The sequence below is a fragment of the Saimiri boliviensis genome, chromosome 11, assembly GCF_048565385.1.
Source record: "Saimiri boliviensis isolate mSaiBol1 chromosome 11, mSaiBol1.pri, whole genome shotgun sequence".
Classification (NCBI taxonomy): Eukaryota; Metazoa; Chordata; class Mammalia; order Primates; family Cebidae; genus Saimiri; species Saimiri boliviensis.
In genome coordinates, this window is record NC_133459.1 from 78,997,289 (window position 1) to 79,014,902 (window position 17,614).

General features: G+C 39.1%; 1 protein-coding gene across 2 annotated transcripts in view; it reads left to right on the forward strand.

Annotated features, from left to right (window-relative positions):
* The window catches only part of ADGRL2 (adhesion G protein-coupled receptor L2), a 682,132-nt gene that overhangs the window by 125,368 nt on the left and 539,150 nt on the right, over positions 1-17,614 (forward strand). For both annotated transcript variants that reach the window (XM_074381060.1, XM_074381061.1), the window contains exon 2: positions 10,840-10,908. The gene's annotated coding sequence lies outside the window, so the exon portion shown is untranslated. The remainder of the gene's footprint in view (positions 1-10,839; positions 10,909-17,614) is intronic.

Here is a 17,614-nt window from a genome sequence, read left to right on the forward strand (position 1 = left end):
AATTTAATGGCTTGAAAGAAATATGTCTTATTATCTCTCACCTTTCTGTGGATTGACTGGACTCTGTTGGGTGGTCTTCATTCAGGGTTCACCATTCTGGAGCAGTCAGAAACAGCGGGAACTGGAGTCATGGGAAGGCTTCAGGAGGCTGGCCCCACAACGTGATTCATTCACATGCTGATGGCAAGCTGGGAGCTGAGTTGGGACTCTGTTGACACCTGACCTCTCCATGTTGCCTGAGCTTTCCCACAGCATAGAAGCCTTCATCTAACTTCTTTTTTTTTTTTTTTTTTTTTTTGAGACTGAATCTCACTCTATTGCCCAGGCTGGAGTGCAGTGGTGCGGTCTCAGCTCACTGCCTCCCAGGTTCAAGTCAAGTGATTCTCTTGCCTCAACCTCCCAAGTAGCTGGAATTGGCTAATTTTTTTTGTATTTTCAGTAAAGACAGGGTTTCACCATGTTGGCCAGGCTGGTCTTGAACTCCTGACCTCATGATCTGCCCACATCAGCCTCCCAAAACCCTGGGAGGATTGCTGGCATGAACCGCTGTGCCCAGCCGCCTTAGTCTGATGTCTTATTGGAAGCTCAGGATTCCAAGAGAACAAGGCGGTGTTGACAGTACATTTAAAGGTTAAGCTAGGACCTAGCATACTGTCTCTTCTGCCCCACTCTATGCATCAAGCAAGTCAATAAGGCCAGCTCAGATTCAAAAGGAGGGGAATTAGACTCCATGTCTCAATCTCTCAATTAGAGGAGTAAATAATTTGATGCCATCCCTGATCTACCACGAATATAATAATCACAGAGTTTTGTGAGAATTAAGCGAATTAATCTTTGTAACATAGTTAGACCAATGTGTCATACATGTAATGTATTTTCAGTGAAAGTTACTTATTATTTTCTAGGTACTTATCCTATTTTAGTTTTCTTCATTGCATTTATCTCTATCCAGCTTTGCTTGTTTTTTATATATGTCTATATGTATGTGTTTATTGTCTCTTTCTCCTACCCAAATGTAAACTCCATTACCATGGGAACTACTTTTTTTTCTTTCTTTTTTTTTTTTTTTGAGACGGAGTTTCGCTCTTGTTACCCAGGCTGGAGTGCAATGGCGGGATCTTGGCTCACCACAACCTCCGCCTCCTGGGTTCAAGCAATTTTCCTGCCTCAGCCTCCCAAGTAGCTGGGATTACAGGTGTGCGCCACCATGCCCAGCTAATTTTTGTATTTTTAGTAGAGACGGGGTTTCACCATGTTGACCAGGATGGTCTCGATCTCTTGACCTCGTGATCCACCCACCTCAGCCTCCCAAAGTGCTGGGATTACAGGCGTGAGCCACCATGCCCAGCCAGGAACTACTTTTCTAGGGCCTAGAAGAGTGTCTGGTTCTTCTAGGTACCATAAATATTTGTTGAATTAATGAGTGAACTAGTGAATAAGTGAATGAACCCAGTGAATATAAAAATGTAAGGAAACAAACATCTTGGATGTTTGGTTGTAGAAAATGGGAGTGAGGGAGGATTACAAGCAGAGACATTGACATTATGATTTATTTAAATATATTAAAAATTAGGATGAGTATCATCTCTCATATGAAGCAGTTTTAACTGCAGCTGTCTGAGGAAGTATAAAATATATGACTAGGACTGCCTTGCAACCAAAATTGGAAAGTTGCACGTGGTCACTCACAGGCCTTCGAATCTGACATGTCTGAGCTTGAGTTCCTGCTCTGCTGTTTGCTTACTGTGTGACATGAAAAGTTTTTTTAACTACTCTGAGTTGTAAAGTGTGTGAAATCAAGGCACACCTTATGGGACTCCTATGAGAATTAAAAACAGCTGACAAAGGGTTTCAACAAAAGTACTGGCAACACTTAATAAAAATGTAGCAGTTCCAAAAAGTATAAATGATAGGTAAACTTTGACATGAATTTTATTTTACTTATTCTCTGTATTAGGTTAGACAGCTTTTCAGTTTTAGTTTTTCAAAAACTCCTGTTTCCAAACACATTACAAATATTAAAATAATAACACATTTACTTTTTACTAACTCAACATTCAATCTGTGAGTATAACGACCCATAAACTGGCCTTTCTGTTTCACCAGTAACTGACAAAAGAATTGAAACTGAATATTGACTACGTTTTAACAACCATGTTAAAAGTAAATGTTTACATTTATCAAGAGAAATTGTGACATCAAAGGAAGTAAACATCATGTCCGAAGAACAACTTCCCAGAATTCAAGGGGAATTCCCCCACCCCCAGTCTCTTTGTGAGGATGTCCAAATGTAAATTACTTAATCAACCAGATGGTAATTGTCCAGAGTTCAATGAATTCAAAACACTTGGAACTTTGGGAATTTTTAAAAGGGAAACCACTATTTGTTTTCCAGAGTGCTTAGTATTTTGAAATAAACTTATAGGCCAAGATGAACTAATAAATATAACAATCTATTTTTTCAAAACATTGAGAATATATATGTTTAATTCAAGGTGGTTAATTTGTAGGTAGACATACATATTTATATAAATTCGTAGTGGACACGTAGAACACAAGTTTTGTCTGTTTCCTTGCTTTGCAAAAACTGTTAAATAATATTTCTTACACTGAAACACTTCTCAGGAACGTGGGAAAGATGGAAGCTAGAAAAAAGGATGATGAATCAAGAATCATACATCTTCAAAAGGAAAGTATTCGACACTAAAGTTGCGTATTGCTGGCAGGTAGACAGTACAACACATATTCATTTTTCCAATCAGCAAAACACCAGAGAAGCACAGGGCAGGCACAGCTCAGTCCTCTAATGTGAAGGAGAACGCACCTGCAGAAGACATCACAGTGTAAAGCACAGTAACAGTTGTTTTGGGGGGGACTTACAAATATAGGACTCACTAACGGGTTTAATATCAGATAGGCGGCAACACTAAAATTACATCTATTTAACATACCTGACAAAAGCTATGTTAATAAATATATATCGGCTTTCTTCTTTCTTTTGGACTATTTTTTTTTCTCACTTTTTTGTCCGTTACCGTGATGTCTGGGCTCCATGACTAAGTGTATAGCCATGAGTGCTGGGATCACTTTATGGCTCTTTGTTCCCAAGTAAGCAAGCCTAATCTGGTTATGTATTATCAATGGCAGGTGATAGCCTGCATGAAGGACCAGTATGGGGCAAGCAGAGACCCAGATGAAATCAACATAAAATAAACTTGTCTATCTGAGCCTTTCCATCCTTCCGCTTCTAGTTCCTTTATGATCCATGACTCACATTAGGAAGATCAGTATGCCAGAGACTGGTCTGCTCAGTGAAGCTCACTTACGTGAAAAGGAGAAACTCTTGATCTCAGAGATCCCGATTGGATCCAATTATATAGGCTTCATCTCTTTAGCAAATACAGTATTGGCATTCATGCCATGGCTATTTTTCCTATACAGTAGTGCTGACAAAAGTGATTTGGAGTTTTTCTTTTTCCTTTTTTTTTTTAAGGTAATCAGTTATTTAATTAGATTATTAGGACATTTAAAACACCAATTTGTGAGGATAAATTCCATTTGTCAGGGCAAACACAGATCACAGGTAGCCCTGGAGCTGAGGAATAGCTTTGATTTTTGGTAAAAAGTGTGAGTCCACAGCTTTCTGATCAATCTTGTGCTGCTCTGTAATCTCATATTTCTCTTTTTCTGTGTCGAAGATCTCACCTTCCTGGTGTCTGGTCTTCCGCAGCTGCTGCTGCTTCTTGAGGTAAGCGTCAGTAAGATGTTTTGGGATTTTTACATTGCTGATATCAATTTTGGCTGAGGTGGCAATGACCAATTTCTGGTGTGTTCTTCGCAGAGGAACTCGACTGAGTACCAGAGGTCCAGTCACAAGTAATAAGCTACTAGCCAGCTGCTTCAGGAAAACCACCCTCTTGCCCTGTGGCGTCCAGTGAGGATGATCAGAATGGTCCCAGGGGTAATGCCGGCTCCCAGTTTGCTCACGTGCTGACTAAAGGGTTTTCTGCAGTGGCTCAACAGCTTTCGGGGCACATCTTCAGTAGGATCATACCGAGGCATTTTGCGAAGTTTAACCACCCGGGTGCCGCCGTTTTTGTCACCACCAACTGGTTTTGTAACAGTTGCAAGAAGCTTCTTTTTTCTTTTCAACCTTGGATTTAGCAGCTGAGCACTTCCTCTTGTACATGGCCTTTCTGGAATACGTGGCAGATCGGGAACACCTGCCAATTCCTCTGACAAGAACAGGATTGCGGCTGCCATGGGGCTTCCCCTTCTTGGGCTTTTTAGCCTTGAGGTGACCCTTTTTCACATTGCTACCAGCATCAGCCTTCTTGGCTTCAGGTTTCTTCTCTTTAGCATCCGGCTTCTCAACTTTTTCACCCGCCATCTTGCAAGATGGGACAGAGTGGTTTTTCTTTTTTCTTTCCACACCTTACCCCTTCCAGAGAATGTCTTTAATTCCACTCCTTACAATAGTAAATCCAGAAGGCAAGAATTCTCAACAAAATGTGTTCATACACATTTACCTTTTTCTTTCATATTTGTAGTAATGATAAGTAATGCCTATAGTTTGGATTATAATTTGTTCAGTTTATCCAACCAAGACAAAAGTCTTTTAGGGGAATTTCACTATCCAGTCTGTTATTTAACCTCATGAACAAAATCACTGTTGCTGCCTCACTTAAAAAGATTCATCATGAAGGTTAAGAACAGATGAGATGAGTGTCTACAGTCTCCTGGAATCACAAGTGTACAAACAAGAGAACTAATTTTTCTCTACTGTTTTTACGAAAAAAAGGAAAGCTTTGCTTCATACTAGGCAAACAGCAACTGGTTTAGTCTCATAAATTCACATATCCTAAGTAGTGTCAGTCTTCGGGTAGATTAGATTAACAGGCCTTGTGTTATCATCCCAGGGAAAAAAAGAAGAAAAATAGATCCAAAGTCATCTGCTTAATTGGAGGAGGTAGGGAGATGAAGCTGCTTGCGTTAAGTTCTTTTGGAACATTTGCAAGATCCACAAAATCTGTTTTTAGCTCAGTCATTCATCCTGTTGGATGTGTGATGTGTTTTCAATTTAATGATAATTGCCCTTTCCATTTCTTTGATAATTGCCCGCTCTATTATCATTTATGGAGATTCAAATTATAAATCAAGACAAGACAGCCAGAAAAATATTATGATTGTCCCTTCTGAGGCCACAGTAAAACTCAAGTAACACTGCCAAAGTCTGAGAGCTTAAGCTGTTTTCATTTGCATGTTTCTGAACATTTTATTTTAGGGTCCAGTGGTTTTCCTAAAGATGAGGTTGCATGACAATAATAGAACTGAATGATAATGTGTACAGAGAATATAAATTTAGCTTTGATTCACGTTATAAACTTGTATTTCAAATCAGAAGCTTGTACTCCCAACTGTCTGAAAGCAAAGTTGAGGAGTCAGCCACAAAGCCTGCTATTAGTCACCTGTGTCCCCACTGAGGACATAGCCTTGCCTCCCAGAAGTTCCCCTCTGTCTTTATTCTCAGCCTGTTTCGGTGGCGGGGGAGCAAAGCTGTATTTATTCCTTCTCACTGAATATACCCCATGATCAACACAATGAGATGTGTAGAAAGACATGAGTGAGCTTTTCTTGAAGATTCCTGGAACCGTCTCCCAAAATAAAGCAGTATAATAAAAACGTACTCCCCAAAATGGCCCTTCAAGATGGTAACAATGGAGTTCGGGCTCCAGCTTATACCTGCTCAGGAGATGCCATTAAAATTTTCAGGAACCACTATTAATAAACAAATTGCATAAATTTACAATTAAATAATTATATTTAAAACAAAGGTAATAAATACATTCATCACTTCCTAATTATTTTAGAACATTGTATTTTCTGTGTTGCTGAGTGTGTTTTTATCTATTATATCAACATACTTGAAATGCCATGTAATGGTACAATACAGACTATCTCTTCCCAATTGTGACTTCATATTAGCACCTAATATGGTGAGTATTTAAATATTTAAATATTTAAATATTAAATATAGTATTTAAACCACCATATCAGAAAATGCTACATGTCAGTGGTTTCTTTCCCAGAGAGCTGATCAGTAAACATTTTGCAGCCCAGCTCTGGACATGGTTTTGTGAAGAAAGGACTTTGGAGCAGGGATGACCTGGGTTTCCTTTTGGCTCAATTAGTAGCTACATGAACTTGGACAGCTTAAACTCTCTGAGGCTTAATTTGTCACTTTCCTGCTTAATACACATCAATATCTTTCTATTCTCTTAGGATAAAGTCCAAAATCCTTAGAGTATTTTTTTCCCTTATTGTTGCCCCAGATTTCTTCAGACTCCTTGAATTGCCCAAGCTCCTTCTGCCTAAGGGTCCTCAAATCTGGAGTGCTCTTCTTCTCCCTCTTGGTCCTGCTAACTCCTACCCATTATTTAGGTCTCTGTTTAAATGTCACTTTCTCCAGGTAGACTTTGCTGATAGAAACTCCCTGTACCTCCCATGTAATAGGTAAGGACGTTTTATTAGAAACTCCCAGAGAAATTTTGGTTTGTCAAAGTGTAAAAGAATTATTTGTCACTTAGTTGGTTGCTTAATGTCAAAACCCCTCTTTCATCCATGTTTCTTATGAGTTGTTATCTGCCCAGTTTAACTCTGTGCCCTTGGACAAGCAGTTTGCAAGCCTAACCACTGACTTTAATGTGTAGCGTTTCTGTCTTATTAAGAGCAAACTCTCATTTTCAAAGTCACTCATTCTGCCCACGAGGTATTTCAGCATGGTTGGTAAGGACGGGAACTCTGAGGCTGAGCACTGTGGGTTTGAATCCTGACTCCACAGCTTCTGGGCTGTGTGACTTCCACAACCTTTCTGTCCCTCTCATTCCGAATTTCTGAAGTAGAGTTAATAACAAAACCTACTGATGCAGGATTTTTCTCAGCCCCTTCACTGGACTGGTGGCCGGTGTGTCCCTCTATTTGGCACACCAGGATCAATCCTTTGCAGGAGGGAGCACATGAGCAAGTGAGGGCAGGTTCCGGCTGGACACTCTGGGTGCCCACACAGGAGCAAACTCCATGTGCGCCCAGGGCCAGGCCAGGTGTGTTGCCTTGAGGGGAATGCAGCAGTGCCCATGTGAGGGTGCCCACGACTCTGAAGCCCCAGAGGAGCTCCTTTAGTTGTGCTCCTTTAGTTGTGCCATCCACAGACTGCGGTGTGCTAGCAGCTCAGTTGGCCCTTTGCCTCATTGTGTGAAGGAGCTGCCCTCCGCTGGTGAAGGCAAAGGGCTGATATGACAGCCTTTCTGGGTACCCGCACTCAGTGGGTCCAGAGCTATTGTCCAGTGTCCAAGAAGAATGAGGTCACATGGACAATGGAAGGGTGGTGAAGGCAGAGAATTTTGTTGAAGAATGAAAATGACTCAAAAAGTCTGTCTCTTCCCCAAAGTCAGGCTGTCTCCTTCTCTACCCACTGGGTCTGTGGTCTTTAAAGGCACAGGATGGGGAGTGCATGCTTGATTGGTTTGTGAGTATGCAGAAAAGGCTAAAGCGAAGACACCACTCAAAAATGGGCATGACAGAATAGAAAACCAATTAGGAAAGGGTAGGTATAATGTAAAATAGGTGAAGGGTGGGGATCAATCAAAGGAAAGCACACCAACCAGGAAGACACATTCTTAACGTAGTCTGATGATTTAACATGTAGCTTGGCTTTCAGACTTTAAACTGCCTTCGGCTTGATGGTGGGGTTTCACCTGGTATCCACCCAATCTGTCTAGGCATTTGGCTGCCTCCTGTAGCTATCACTACTTCCTAGATGTTGTGAAAGTTCAGTAAATTAGCCTCTGTGAAATGCTCTATGCATGATGATTGTGTAGAATGAGTACTGAACTATCAGACGTTATTCCTACTTGCCTTAACTCTGGTTGGGCTTTCCCCTAATTATGTCATTTCCCAGAATTTCCACGTGTATGGAGACTCTCGGGCTTCCTTACCTTTGGTGAATTTAGACAATCCCACAGATTTTAACTACCCCATCCGTTAGAAGGATGCCAAAATTTCTAGCTCTAGCTTCTCCCCTAATTTATAATCCTACAGTTCCAGCTACTTACTGCCATCTGCAAGAGACTTCTTGACACATCAAACACAACACACCACACCCAAATTCATTACCCCATCAAACTAGTGCTTTCTTTTGACAACCGTATTTCTGTTAATAGCAACCCAAATTCTTCAGTGAGGCTCCAAGTTTCTAATTTATCTACGTTTCTTCCTTCTCCCTCACTGCACATCTCAGCAATTGCCAATTCCTATTGATTGTCTCTGAAATACCTCTTGCATCTTTTTCTTCCTTCAAATTCCCACTGCTACTGCCTAGCCTAGGTTCTCATTAATCTCTTTCTTGTCTGGACTGTAGCAACAGCCTCCTATCTTCCTCACGGCTTTAGACTAAGCTTAAACATAACAAGAAGTATTCTTCTAGAGTTAGACATTCCGAACACATGTCTCTCTCTCTCTCTCTCTCTCTCTCTCTCAATCCCTGTTTTGTGTGATGTTTTATTTGTGTCTTCCCTCCGTGACATCAGAGACTTTCACCAACTAGTTCACCTCTGTAGCCTCGGCACCTAATAGTACTACTTAGTACTAGTTACTAGTAAATTTAATACTATCATTATTATTATTATTATTATTATTATTATTATAGTATGAACATGGCATATTGCCTCTGAAAATAGTACTATTAAATTTTAAACTTATTTGTTAGGTTAATTATTGAATAAATCAATTTTCAGCCCTTGTTTTGATCTATAGTGCATACACTTCATCTACCTAAATTGGATTTCTGGTTAATTCACTCTCTGCTCAAACATCATCAGTGTTCCTAATTAATTACCTAATGTCTAACATCCCCATCCCAGAATACAAGGCCTCAATTAAGAGCACAAATTTACTTCTATGAAAACTGTAATCCACTCAGAAGATTCCATTTTTTAAAGGCAGGGTGTCACTGTGTTGCCCAGGCTGGCATGTAGTGGTGCAATCACAGCTCACTGCAGGACCTCCTGGGCTCAAGTGATCTTCTCACCTCAGCCCCAACAGTAGCTGGGACTCCACATGCACACTACCAAGCCTGGTTAAGTTTTACATTTTTTTATAGAGATTGAGTTTCATTATGTTCCCCAGACTAGTCTCTGACTTCCGGGCTCCAGCAATCCTCCCTCTTCTACTTTTCCGAAGTGCTGGAATTATTCAATATGGTATTCGTTGAATCTTACAATATGTATCTAAGCTCTCTAGAAAATACTGAACATTCTTTGAATGCTTCATGTTCAAATATAAAGTCCTTTTTAAAAAGAAGTCTGGCTATCAGTTCGAAGACTATAATCACGACTTCAAAAATCAACCATTACGCAATTACCTTTATCTCCTTAAAAGGGACACAGTTAGATAGCTGATGTTAATTTCTACTGCAAAGATGAGCTTTTCCTTACAAATGAAAACATCCCACTTTCACAAAATTACACAATAAAATGTTCACCATTTATTTGAAATGTTAATATTCCATCTATTGCCTAATCATGAAATAAAGAAATTGGCAAGAAAACAACTGAAGGGCTACTTTATTTTTTGAGCATTTTCAACCATAGCCTAAGATTTTATCCCCATCTGTAAATGTGCTTAATTAACCAAAAATGGTGTGAAGCCTAAGTGAGTTTATCTAGGAAATTTTCCTTTGTTATCTGTCACAGAACCTTTAGAGTTATGTTGGACCCTCATGATAAAACATGGTACTCGGGAGCAAAATTCAGTATTCACCAAGAAAAGGTCCAGAGGCCCACTTGTCGCTGGAGTTTGCAGAAGCTGGGAGAAGTGGAAAATCACTGCTGCAGAGGAGATTCTATTACCAGTGTATAATAATCTTTTTTTTTTTTTTTTTTAACCAGTGGTGAGCAGGCATTTACTTTGCTTTAGGAAATAAGTAACATTTACTTTTGAACCTTTAATCACTGGCAACTGATAGTAATCCAAGACAGGTAAACCTTTCCTGATGCTTTGGGAAAGAATGATCGACTACTGAAAAAGAGTCGGCGGTTCACAAAGACCAGTAAAGCAAACAAAAAGTATATTTAATATACGGCCACTTCAGATCTCAGGGATATAATTACCTAATAGGAGAGTAAATCCCCTAAGCCATTTTATGTTTTTACATGGAAAATGTTTCTGCAGTTTGTGTTGATATTAACTCCATAAACTACTCATATTTTGGTATATTCATTTATCTGCCTGTAAAGACTTGCCTTGCCGTCTGATTTGCCCTCACATCTGCGTTTGCTGGAGGAACAGATGCTCAGTTCCTAAGGGTCAGAATTTGGCCTTTTCCCTCCTATGACTAAACCAGAAAGAAACAGGATTCTAAAGAATGGTGGCAGCTTTCCAATGGTTGGCCTGCACATTTCTATTTAAAGTAAGCAGGTGGCATCAATGGGCTGTCTAATGACTAACAAGATAAGAGTACAATTGATCTTTTTATTAACCCGTCTCCCCAGGTGGGTGGCAGCCTGCTCCTCCCCCCTGGACTCAGTCACACTGTTTAGTTCCAGGAATCATTTCAGATCTTTTTGCATTTTTGTCTGAGCTGATACTTAAAACACAGGGACACAAATGCTAATATCCATCTCACCTAAATTCTGTTCTCTCTGTATCGCCAAATTAGTAAATGCCTTCACCATTTGAATCTAATATTTAAAAAATTAACACACATGCTAATGCATTTTCAATTTCATTGATATTCTTTTTATGCTGAATTTGAACTGTGGATTTTTTTTGTCTTCCTTCTAGGTTACAGACCACTTACTCTAAACTTCACGAATGGTTCTGAAGAGTATGGAGCCTACGTAGACTCATAAGGTAAATGATTAATGTCAAAATATGACATAATAGTTTAAATTATGGTATGTATTCAAGCACTGTGTAAATGTATTTGCTTTATCTCTTGGTGGTTTTCTAAGTTCTGATATTGGATGATCTTTTATTAAATGTAGAAGACAAAATCATGATCCTGGGTGGAGATGAGGGAAGGAAAACTACGTGTATGGCTTCCCTCTCTCGATGAGTCGGGTTATCCATTGTATGTTGCTAAAGACTACCTACCTAGATTTCTTACAAAATTATGCTTGTGATCTTAGGCATTTTTCTGCCTTGGAGTATTCTTGGGCATCACAAATCGAATAGGCAAGTAGAGATCAATTAAAGTTGCTATTTTCATGAATGAAGCCAGAAATGATTGGGATGCGTTTCTTTGTAGAAGCAGGATGCGATACCAAATATCCTGTGGGGGTATTAGATGAGGAAATATGGGATGAAGGGATTCAGAGAGGTTGGCCTCATATTTCTGTTTCTCTGAATCATGGTCATCATTTTCTTTCCTGGTTATTACTATGTAATTATACATTCCTAGAAGCTATGAATTCTATATTAAAGTGGACTCATACAGAATCTTTAATTCTACCTATAGCAAAATGATTAAAAGCCTAGCCTTCAGAGCCAACCTAAATTCAAAGTGTGATTCTCTCATTTACCAGCTATGTGGCTGTGGGCTCCACATGTCTTATTTGCAAAGTGGGAGAAATTGTCATCCCTGCTTTCAAGAGCTGTGGCACAGCAGAAACAAATTAGTAGGTGTAAAATGCTTAAAATATTGCCTGGCACCTAGGAAGCACTGAATTTGCTGATTTCACTAAAGCTCTATTTTTTGATCTCCTCACGTTACGGATTGCTTGACTAAATCTCTATTTTTCGACCTCTTCACCTTACTTGCTTCGGATTCTCAATTCGTCCATTGTCCACAAACTTGGAAGTTAGAGAAATTATTAGGGGAACCCAACTCTCAATTTCGTTTTAGCAGCCTCTCTCCTGTACCTTCATGTAAATGCCAGGAAAGAAAATAATGGGCATCCCATTGCCCTTTGAATGGGTTCCTGGATTGCTCTAGGTAGTGTGACGTGTAAAGTGACCTAAAAGAGGGGTGCCTGCCAGCTCGGCGCACAGCACAGCGTAGTTGGAGAATCAATTACAAGCTTGTCACCATTTCAGAAACATGCAAACATCAATTGGCATGGAGTTTCGGGAAGCAGAATAAAAAGGAACCTACAAAACAAAAAGCCTTTCAGGGGGATGGAAGCACGGTTCTTCCAAATCACAAATGGATGATTATGATCACCATTAGAGCTTAATGAGTCTATATAGGGCTAATGACTTCATCTGCCCAGTAGATTTGCCAATAGTCCATGTTGCTACTCACATTCATCCTTCTTTTCTAAGAAGCATAACCATGGTGTTAAGTCATGGGATTTCCTCTCCTCCATTAGCAAAAATGTATTTCTCAATTCTACCATCACCTAGTTTTCTTTCAGGAGTGAGGTAACAAATTAGAGAAAAGAATAACACCTAGGTATGGCTTATACAGCCCTGGAACAAATGAGTTCTATCAAAAATTGGTCATTAACTAATCTCTGACCTCGTTTTCTCATCTCCAAAATGTAATCAGTCACTATCCTATTTACATTTATACAGTGATATATCACTCTTCTATTTCCAAAGGTAATATTAAACATGAAAACATGTGAAACTGATATTTTAACATAAGTAGAGATATCATTTATTATATTTAATTTAGGTATTAATTACAAATGCTATCATTTATTATAGCTATATTTTTATTTTAATAACTACAATGTGGAAAATGACATTTTAAAGTTTAAATGAGTTATCCACAGAGCCACTTAAAAACTATTAATTAGACTAAGATGTAAGACCTAAACTGAAGTTAGGTCTTTTTAAAATTAACCATACTATTATAATTTTTACATTATATTAGTCAACAGTAAATTTTACTGTTACAATCATTTAAAGGGGCAAAAGTTGGCAAAGTAGAAGTGATGATATCATCTGAAGAGCATATATTAGTAATAGGTTATTTATTGAAGGAAAAAAGTCATTAAAATGGATATCATTCCTTATGATGATTCTTATGTGAATTTTTTTATTATCCTGTTTTAAAAACACAATTCAGTAAACAGTAGATCTTAAAAGTGTATTATGTATTGAGCAACGAAAGTACAGTTACTGTAGAAGGGATAATATTGGCTATCAAGAGAGCGCTTCAGGATAATATTTCAGAAATTCAGAATTGTCTTATATTAAAATATTTCAGCATAATTTTTCTGGCATTTTTGTGATATAAATAAACTTTATTTGCTTAGGGTAATGTCTATTACCTATAACTAGCATTTCAGGAAAGTGTCACTGTTAAAAATACATGGCAGGGATAGACTTTTTGGGCTGTAGTCCCAAATCTGCATGTGAACTTTCTGAGTCATCTTGAGTAAATAGCATGTCTCTGACTAAAATTTTTGATATACAATTTGAAGAAATGGATAGAGGGTCCTCAAAGGAAAAGGCTGATTTTTAGAAAAAAACATTCAAGCAACAAAAATGATTAGTAGATTTTAACATGCTTTAAATTTTAACATGACTTTAAACTGTAAGGTCACATTCTGCGATTTATCTTTCCTTACATGTAAGCCTATGCCTCTAATATGGTTTGTATCTATGTCCCCACCCAAATCCCATGTTCAATTGTAATCCCCAGTGGTGGAGGTGGGGCCTGGTGGGAGGTGATTGGATCGTGTGGGTAGAGCCTTCATGAACAGTTTAGCATCCTCTCTTTGGTACTGTTCTCCTGATAGAGTTCTCAGAAGATCTGGTTGTTTAAAAGTGTGTAGCATGTCCCCCGACTCTCTGTTCCTCTTGCCATGTCAGATGGCTTGCTTCCTCTTCACCTTCCGCCATGATTGTAAGTTTCCTGAGGCCTCCCCAGAAGAAGATCCTGTCATGCTTCCTGTGCAGCCCACGGAACCATGAACCAATTAAACCTCTTTTCTTTTTCTGTTCTTTTTTATTTTTATTTTTTTCTGAGACAGAGTTATGCTCTGTTGCCAAGTCTGGAGTGTAGTGGCTTGACTTCAGCTCAGTGCAAACTCTGCCTCCTGGGTTTAAGCAATTCTCCTGTCTCAACCTCCAGAGTAGCTGGAATTACAGGTGTGTGCCACCATACCTGGCTAATTTTTATATTCTTAGTAGAGACGGAGTTTCACCATTTTGGCCAGGCTGATCTCAAACTCCTGACCTCAGGTGATCTGCCTGCCTCAGTCTCCCAAAGTACTGGGATAATAGGCATGCACCACTGCACCCAGCCAAACCTCTTTTCTTTATAAAATTACCCAGTCTCAGCTATTTCTTTATAGCAATGAGAGAATGAAATAATACAGCCTCTACACCCTCTGATATCATCATTTCAAGAATTATGGCCAGGTGTGGTGGCTCATGCCTGAAATCTAGCACTGTGCAATGTCAAAGCAGGAAGATCACTTGAGCCCAGGAGTTAGAGACATGCCTGGGCAACATGGCAAAACCCTCTCTCTACTTAAAAAAAAAAAGAGGGGGGTTAGTTTCAGGCTGGGCATGATGGCTCATGCCTGTAATCCCAGCACTTTGGGAGGCTGAGGCAGGTGGATCACAAGGTCAGGAGTTTGAGACCAGCCTGGCCAATATAATAAAACCCCATCTCTGCTAAAAATACAAAAAATTAGCCAGGTGTGGTGGTGCAAGCCTGTAGTCCCAGCTACTCCAGAGGCTGAGGCAGGAGAATTGCTTGAACCTGGGACGTGGAGGTTGCAGTGAGCCAAGATCACGCCACTACACTCCAGCTTGGGTGACAGAGCAAGAGTCCATCTCAAAAAAAAAGACAAAGGATTGGTTTCAATTGGATCCTTACATTCCACAAAAATTTTTAAATCACAAAAGAAGTCTAAGCTAAGTTTACCTTTTATTCTTACCCACTAGATATTTGGAGACCTTTTTTCTTATCATCTTATCATGTAACTAATTTTATTCAGGAGAAGGTCTATATTACATCCAAAAATTTTCCACAACAAAGAAATACAAAAAAAAGATAAAGTATGAACCCTATTCTTTGCAGTTTATTTATAGAAGTAAAATTAACATATACAAAAACAAATGTTAACACCAGTAAAGTATACATATATGTTCATTATAGTATAATAAACTATGAACTTTGTAGGAATTCTGATGGAATAAGTGGAATCAAAGATATGGAGTTTTTTGTCTGTTTTTTATTTGTTTGAGATGGAGTCTCACTCTGTCGCCCAGGCTGGAGTGCAGTGGCGCGATCTGGGCTCACTGCAACTTTTGCCTCCCCAGCTTAAGCAATTCTCCTGACTCAGCCTCCTGAGTAGCTGGGATTACAAGCATGTGTCACCACACCAGCTAATTTTTGTATTTTTAGTAGAAATGGGATTTCTCTATGTTGACCAGGCTGGTCTCGAACTCCTGGCCTGGTGATCTGCCCTCCTTGGTGGCCCTAAGTGCTGGGATTACAGGTATGAGCCACTGTACCTGGCCAAATATGTGGTTTTAATAATGAATACTTTGGATATATAATGCTCTGGGGGGCTAAATAACCAGTGATACTACGTATTTATATCATCCAGGGTCTGTGTTATAGCCTGTTTGATCACTAAAAGTAAGACAAAAGAATAGTTGGAGGGGCTGGGTAATTCTCTATGAAGGCAGGTGAATCCTAGGAAGTCTTTCACTCTTGCACATTTAGTGAAAGTGCCAATGGGCATCCTACCAAAACTCCCAGTTTAGCCAGATTCTAAGGCTTTCTTCTCAGATAGCAACTGTGAGAATTCCAGGATGAGTGGAAAAAATTCATTCACTTCAGAGAGAACTACAATTACAACAGTTGAATTATGGCCTGTATTTATTTTATTTTATTTATTATTGAGACAGGGTCTTGCTCTGTCACCCAGGCTGGAGTGCAGTGGTGCAATTACACCTCACTGCAGCCTTGGCCTTCCAAGGTCAAGTGATCCTTCCACCTTAGCCTCCTGAGTAGCTGGGACTACAGGCAGGTACCACCACTTTTGGGTAATTTTTGTTTTTGTTTTTGTTTTTGTTTTTTGTAAAGACAGGATTTTACCATGTTGCCCAGGCTGCTCTTGAACTCCTGGGTTCAAGCCATCCTCCCATGTCAGCCTCCCAAAGTGTTGGGATTACAGGCATGAACCACTGCATCTGGCTCAGTTATGGCTTTTTAAGACCCAAATGTTGGTCCTGTGTGCAAAACTTGCTGAGTAACTCCATTTCTCTGAAAAGAAAGCCAGAGTCTCTGAGGTTTATCAAGCATGAACACTCCACCCCTGATGACTCAGTTTCGCTAGTGCTCCCTGTTAATCTGTCAAGTTCCTTTCTTTTGGTTTCTAACCAGGCCCAAAGCGAACCAGTTGAGAAAGCTGGCACCAGTCACTTTGACAAAAAAGAGGCTAGAGAGTATAGATGAGTCCATATCTAGCTCTATGAAAATAACATTTGCAATCTGCGGAAAAAAATGAGATCATTCTTTTATTAGTAATCCAAAATTTGACTCACAGAAGGAAAACTGAAATTTGATATTGTTGAAATGTTAAGTTGCATTGTGCTGAAAACCATGAGTATGCCAATGACAGTAATCATACATACCATTAGGTACTGAGAGTTTATTGTGTACCCACCACTTTGTTATATGTTTTATTATATCTCATTTAATTTTCACAAAATTCATATTAGAAGAAAGTATTGGCCCCAGTCTAAAGACAATGAAATAGGCAGAGAAACTTACTTTGATGAAATTAACAAGTAGTAAGTGGCAGAGCCAGGATTTGAACCCACATCTCTCTAAGGCCAAAGGGTGCACTTTTCCCATTATGTATTCTACCTTTCTCACAGTGGTGCCTCACTGTCTAGTGATGCTTTTGTTATATGCTCAGGTACCAGGAAGATGACTGAGTTGACAGTTTTATTGCATGTATGTACATTAGCATCAACCAATACTTATTATTTAGTCCCAAGAAGTGAATGAATGTTTTGCAAGCAGATGGGCTACAGATTCAGAAAAATCAATGAATATTTGAGCAGGCAAGTAAATTATGAAAAGTGAAAGCATTATATGTGCTTTTTCTGGGAAGTAAAGGGAAAGCTATACTGTTAATAAAACAGACCCAATGCTAAAGAGTCCCCCTAAAGTAAAAATCAATCTGACTGTAAGTTAGGTTGATTTTGTTCAGTCCATAAACTTATTTATCAATGAAGTTTCTTAATTTTGAGATTCAAAATACAGAATCCTGTTCATGGCTCTTAACTTTCTAATTCAAGGCCAGTTTACTCCTAATCTCTCCTAATTTGTCATTCGCTTTCATATAAGACTTACCTTGTTTTCACCTTCTTCATGTTCTTACATACTTGCTAACATATAACCCTCACTGTCTGGAAGATCTTCCATTGATCATATGGAAGATCTTTTTTCTTGTTTCTCAAATCTTCACTGGACCCAGCTTCTAGGATCTGAAGTTTGATCTTGCTCAAAACCTTCCCAATTGATTAGATATAAAACACCACAGTACTTCTGTGGAAATCATCTTTCTTCTAGAGCCAAAGGTATTACCAATGGTGAAATGTATTCATTTTGTATATAGCAGTAATTTCAACAGTT